Consider the following 7,278-nt stretch of genomic DNA (forward strand, 5'->3'; position numbering starts at 1 on the left):
ATCCATTCCATTCATATAACGAAAAGCAACAACAAAATACATGGAGCCTTTAAGGAACAATGAACATAAAATTTACATCATCAAAATCTTCTTCCCCTCCACTAAATGCAAAAATAGTGACAATAAAAATGGAAAAGAAAATTATAGCTCACTATGTCTCAATCTTCTCCTAATCTCTTTGCTAGAACTACTTTCCGGAGAAGACTCAAAGAAATTCTTGTAGCCGCATGCAAGAAGTAGAGGGAAAAAATGACCAAAGCTTGTCCTTGTCTCCACGGCCCAAAACAAGGTACCCTAGGCACGTGTCTGTTTTTTTTTTTTTTAAAAAAAAAACTTTACATGTATTGCTAGCCCGTATTTAAGTTTTCATCACATGTTCCATTTGGGCCCAATGCTAAACACGACCCAACAATATTATTTTAAATTTATATGACACTTTTTTTTATCTTTCCCTCTTCTTTTTATCTCTCCATCTTCTCTTTCTCTCTCTTCCCCCCTCCTCTACTACTCTTACACAGCAGAACTGTTCCAAATCTCTCATCCTTTTGAAACTGTGGGGGCGATAGGAGAAAACAGGGATGAGGTTTCTTTTTTTGTTTTTGTTTACTCTTCTTCATTTCTTTAGTCATTTCTCTTTCACCACTGCAATTTAGAGAAACAAATTTATTCTCAACCATGGCAACATGTTTTTTTGGTTTTGATGTGATCTGACTGATTTTTAACTTGTTTTCCTCCTAACACATCTTTATTCTTCATGGGTTTCTTTCAGCGATTCTTTTCTTCTATTCCATTACTTGGGATTGAGATTTGGTTGGGAAATATACGCAGGACAGATTCTAAGGCTTTTGTGGAGCATTTGGTTTAGATTCCCTGTAGAAACATGTTTGAAGATTTCATTAGTAGTCAATAGGGATTAGGAACATGCCATTTTCAGAATAGTTATGAATAACCTACTTCTAGTATTTAGTTGAACATGCATATAGTTTGTAGTCTAGTTGATAATTATGTGGCTATCTCGCAACAAAGGTAGCCAATTAATTAAGACTCGGTGTTCATATTGTGTCATGTACTTTATATTCTAGTTGGATAATTATGTGGCTATCCTACAGCAAAGGTAGTCAATTAATTAAGACTTGGTATTCATATTTGTGTCATGCATATAGTTTATAGTCTAGTTGGATAATTGTGTCGCTATCATGCAGCAAAGGTAGCCAATTAATTAAGACTCAATGTTCATATTTGTGTCATGCATATAAATTATAGTCTAGTTGATATTAGTGTGGCTATCCTGCACCAAAGGTAGCCAATTAATTACTACTAGGTGTTCATATTAGTGTCATGCATGTAGTTTAAAGTCTAGTTAAATAGTTGTGTGGCTTTCCTGCAACAAAGGTAGCCAATTAATTCAGACTTACTATTTATATTTGTGCCATGCATATAGTTCAAAGTCTTGTTGGATATTTATGTTTCGTATTGTTTGAAGGATTTGAAACGTTTTTCCAATAATTGTGTGGAATAATTGTGTGACTATCTAGGAGTTACTATTGAATTTGTTTTGTTTTTGTTTTTTGAAGGCATTGGAGGGATAGGATAAAGGAATTTATAAGAATTTGAAAGAATTTAATCGGTTTGGTGGAGGGAGAAAGGGAATGCAACTTTTTAATCTATTTAAATAGTTTGGGGAGTGTTTTTCAAAATGTGTGAACTCATATTTTGGATATGATTTTAGGAATGTTTGAAAAATATTGTGCAAGTTATGATTCCTTTTGTTTACATATGTAAATTTGTTGTTGATATGTCGATTTCGACCCTCCGATTTTCCTTCTCGCACACACCTAACTCGATGATACAGGAACTGATACTTGCAAAACCAAACCGATCTAAATCGGTGTGACCTTGGTCACATAGGCTCCGATGCCTAAGTTAGCAAAGGGGACTTGAAAAATAGTGAGTTTCAAGTATGTTACTTGCCTCCTCAGGGTTAGGCTGCACTGCTATTTGTAGCTGTGAGGGTGGTTCCAAAACCTTCTATAGTCGAGCCCTAATTCGGAGTTGCGAGGCCCAACGATTGTTAATCAACAGAAGAGGGTGGATATTGGGCTCGGCCCTGAACAGGTGTGTTTAACCTCTTGACATTAGATCCGAGCGGAGGAAGTCGAATTGTACCTTGGCCCGAAGGCCAAGGTGAGAAGCTGGCGCTTCAGCGTCAAGGTGGGGTCGGCGCCTTGACGCCATGATGGTCTCGGCACTGGGTCGTATTTTGGCATGGGTCGGTCCATTACGTCACGGGCCGGTCTCCCCTAGTCGATGATCTTGGGCTTCAAACTATTGTCTCGTTTCGAGTCGTTTTTGTTCTCTATAACAATGGTCCCCATTCTCAAAACAGAAGACGAATAACTGTGTCAAGATCTTTGTTTTGAGAGTACATGTCGTTTGTCGTTACCACGAGATCATTCTATAACACAGCCTAATTCATATGTATATCAATGGCTAATTATGTCATGCTTTCTAATGCACATAGCTTCTACAAAAAGCTTTTGATCTAATTTTGGATTTTAGCTGCTTGGTTCCTGCTACTGGTTTTGTGCCTTGAGCTTGTCCATACTACTTCATGAATTTGAAGTTTTTCCAATTTTCGTTGGTCATGATCAAGTCTCCTGAGCTTGGTTTTATTCTCATCTGAGTTTAAACCATTTACTTTTGACCTTGGGATCTAACTTTAACAGAATTAATGTTGATACCTTTGGATTTCTAACTCGTCTGGCTTTTTATGGCAAATAGTTTTATATCCTGTATTTTTCTGCTTTAGTTTTGACCATGCTAAGTCGTTACTGGCTTTTTGCCTTTTTGGCTTGCTTCTAGGTCTATCCCAATTTTGAGTTTCTTGATTGGTCATAGATATGTAGATATTTACATATGATGCTCATTGCTTGAGAAATTTATTTCAAAATGAACATAAAAAACTCAAGTATCACGTTGAATGTCGGAGACTTTATTAGTAGGAAGATCATCCTGTTGAAGATTTAGTTAAAATAACTTTAGTTGGTCAAAATAATGGAAAAACATAAAATGTCTATAACCAATGTGTTGAACTAGTGGTAGTATCTTTTGAGGTGTTGAGCGTGTCATGGGTGTAGTAAGGACTTCTCCCGTTGGTCTTCTAAAGCATAAGTGCTTGTTCGAACCACTTTAGTGACTTTGTATGGGCCCTCCCACGTTGGCCCGAACGCCCCACTAGTTAAATCTTTGGTACTGGGTATGATCTTTCTTAACACTAGATCACCTTCTTTAGAGTCACGTTTCTTAACCTTCGAGTTCTAGTATCGAGCTATTCAATTTTTGTATTCATCCGTTCGTAGTCGTGCTGTTTCTCGATGTTCTTCTAATAGGACGAGGTTCAGCTGCATGGACTCATTGTTGTCGAGTAGACAGAACTGCTCTACCCTTGGTAAGGGGAGACCAATTCTACTGGCACTACCGCTTCAAAGCCAAATGATAGTGAAAACGGCGTTTCTTCCGTCGAAGTACAAGGTGTTGTTATGTAGGCCCATAACGCATTGGGAAGTTCTTCTGCCCACAACCCTTTAAGCTTTTCTAATCTGGTCTTCAGAGTTCTTTTGATGTTTTTGTTGACTGCTTCAACCTGCCTATTAGCTTGCGGATGTGCTGGTGAGGAACAGATGTGCTTAATGACCAACTCCTTACAAAATTCTCGAAAGGTAGCATTGTCGAACAGCTTTCCATTATCATTGATAATGATGTAGGGCATTCCAAAGTGGGAAATTATGTTCTTCTAGATAAAGTCGGTGACCTTTTTCTCAGTAATTGTTGCTAGGGTTTTGGCTTTGACCCACTTACTAAAATAGTCAGCTGCCACCACTGCAAATTTGGTCTGACCCTTTACTAGTGAGAGGGGTCCTATAAGGTCTATTCCCCACTGAGCAAAGGTCTAAGGACTCATTATGCTTGTTAGAGTCTTTGGCGGTTGCCTAGGTACTGTTGCAACCATTGGCATTTTTCGCATTTTTGGTGAACTGTTTTGTGTCATTTAGCATGGTCGGTCGTAGTACCCTTATTGAACTATTTTGTGACTTAGGGACCGTGCTCCAAAATGGTTCCCACAATCGCCCTCATGTATCTCTCTCATGACGCAGTCAGCTTCGTCGGGCGCTAGACATTTTAAAAACGACAATGAGTGACCTCTTTTATACAGATTGTCACCTTTAAGCACATATCTTTTTGCTCGTCATTGTAGTTGTTGGGCCTCTATCTTTTCAGTAGGCAAAATCTCATCTCTCAAATATTTGATCAAAGGGTTCATCCCGTTTTCTTCTGGTTACCCTTGTTCGTCGATATCCATTGCTTCCTACGCTTCTATGATTGGCTCGGGTAGAATCTCGATCGATACAGTTCTTCCTAGGTCGGTTTCATAAACTGCAGCCAGTCGAGCTAACGCATCTGCGTTGACATTTTGAGTACGTGGAATTTATCGAATCTCATATTTTGAGAACTAGTCGAGCTGGTCTTTTACTTGAGAAAGGTATTTCTCCATTCGCGGTTCTCTAGCCTGGAACTCCTCTTTCCCCTGACCTACAATCAGTTGTGAATCACTGAGTATCAGTATGTTCAGTGCTAACGCCAATTTCTCCATTTGCGGGTATTTAAGCTCTGCATCTACCATTGCTTTATTTGTGTAGTAGATTCGAGATTATCGTCCATCTTCTTCTTTTATCAACGCGGAACTCACTGTAGTGTCAGATACAACTAAGTATAAGTAGAGTTCATCACCCACGATCGGCTTTGAGAGGAGTGAGGTGGCCCCCAGGTATTGCTTTAACTCGTTAAATGTAGCCTCACACTCTTCTGTCCATTCAAATTGTCCTTTCTTCCTCAGGATTTTTAAGACTGGCAGGCACTTGTCAGTTGAACGGCTAACGAATCTGTTGAGTACTACTATCCTTCCGTTGAGTCCCTGTAGTTGTTTTAGATTTATAGGTGAATCCATCTCCAGATTGATCTTATCTGGATTGGCTTTGATACCCTTTGGTGTACTAAAAATCCTAGGAACTTGCCTGAAGTCACTCCAAATGTGCATTTGGTAGGATTCAGCTTCATCTTGTACTTTCGCAAAACGTTGAATGCTTCTGCCAAATTCTCCTCGGGTCATTTGTTCTTTCGACTCTTTACTAGCATATCGTCTACATAGACTTTCATGTTTTTGCTGATTAAAACTGCAAACATCTGATTCACCATTCGTTGGTAGGTCGCTCCTGCATTCTTCAATCCGAACGACATCACCGTGTAGCAATACAAACCTCGACTCGTGACAAAAGAGGTTTTCTCCTGATCTAGTAAATGCATATTGGTTTGATTATATCTGGAGTAGGCTGTTAGGGTTGACTTTTTACTACAAAAACATGTTTCGGTAGCCCTGTTTGACCACAGTTTTGACCCATTTCCCATTATTATTTGCCAAAAAGGACCATATATTCTTAAAGTAGAACATACATAGATTATTTATGCATAAAAGTCAAACTATGGTACTTTAGGAAAAATATGAGATAAATGCGGTCAAAGTTGGAAGAAAATAACAGAATTCTGTCTTTTGCAGAATTGCGTCTGGCGTATTTTTGGAGGGCAATTTTTCAAAACGCACGTTTTGATTAATGAAGGGCAAGGAGGACATTTCCCACATGTTCAAAACCGTGAGTCCAAGTCCAAGAGAGGTGGTTAAGTGAATCTCAACCCTTTTCCACCTAAAATGGAGGGGAGTTTCAACCAACCTATGGTGCTATAAAAGGAAGCCATCCATCCCTCAGCAAATCATCCCTTCCAAGCTTCATTCCATCTTCTTCTAGATGCTCTCTAGTTGTAGAACACGTTTTTAGGGTTTATGTTCATGTTCTAGTTGTAGTGAGAGTATGGGGTAAAGTGGTAAAATTCTCGCCTTCCATTATTAATACTCATTATGGTTTGTTGGATGTTTTTAATGCCATAGGTAATGACATTTTGGTGCATCCATCGGACGAGCAAGTAGAGGAGGCGCGTAGACTTATTTGTAGACCACATAAGACATGGACTATCTCAACCACGAGGAAGCTTTCCTTAAAGCCCCTTGACATTAATGACCAAGCGACAGTTTGGATGTATGTGGTGAAGAACCGGTTGATACCCACTTCCCACGATTCCTCCATTAAGCGCAATAGAGCGATGATGGTGTACATTCTCATGAAGGGCGTTGAGTTCAACTTTGGGGAACTCATAAGAAATGAGATACGGAGTTGCTCGAAGAAAATGGTAGGCCCACTTGTTTTTCCTGGATTAATAACTGAGTTATGCTTACAGGCGGGAGTGGAGGCCGATGATGCCAATGTTGTGATGCCCAAGAAGCCTTTCACATCTCTAAGAAGAGTTCGGGGGTATTCCATTGTTAGAGAGGAAGATTCTCCCATTACCGCCGCGGATCCCAAGACCCGAGGGGTGGTGACTAGGGAGCAGTATGATGAGCTTAGGCACAACTATGAGCTTCTGTTAGTTACTCAACGTGCCACATGTGCTTTCCTCAAGAAGATATACGGTGATGAAGCACCTTCTTTCCCCGATGAGCTGACGGCCGATTTACCATCTTCTTCCCGTCTTCCTACCGATTCCACCGATGATGAGTCTTCCGATGATGAATAGGGGAGTATCTCACTCTCTTTGTTTTGATATTTTGATCTTGATTTTGTATGTTAGGTTGTTTAGATTAGTTTGCATGTTAGGTTGTGTAGGTTGTGTAGGTTGTGTAGGTTGTTTTTGTTCTTTTAGTTTGCATGATAGGTTGTTTAGTTTATTTTTTGTTTTAGGTTAGTGTTGGGATGTTGTGCTATTAGGAAGGTATACATGTTGTGTTTTTGCATCTGTTTAGAGTTCAAGCTTGCATGCTTCCTTGTTCTAGCTACTAGCTTGTCCTTAGCTTCTTTAATGCATCTTTTCTAAGCTATCAACATGTTCATCTTTTTAATGAAATGCTTTCCTTTGTTCTTTGTTTTTTTATCTTGTCGATGAGGATTCTTAAAGGCATGAATAGGTTAGATTTCCTAGTTTTATGATCAAGCCATGAGTCATTTTCCATTCTTTTTGTTTTGATTATAAAACTGTGTTCTGCTTCTTTTTGTTTTGAAACCTTAACTTTTTCATTGCTTTGGAAGTCCTTGTCCTTTTTGTGCCAAAATTTTGTATCTCTCAAAATTTCTTTCCCCAGTGAGGACACTGTTTCCCTTAAGTTTGGGGGGGACG

The sequence above is a fragment of the Momordica charantia genome (genome assembly GCF_013281855.1).
Source record: "Momordica charantia cultivar OHB3-1 chromosome 9 unlocalized genomic scaffold, Mcharantia_2.0 BLBB01000009.1, whole genome shotgun sequence".
NCBI classification, from domain to species: Eukaryota; Viridiplantae; Streptophyta; class Magnoliopsida; order Cucurbitales; family Cucurbitaceae; genus Momordica; species Momordica charantia.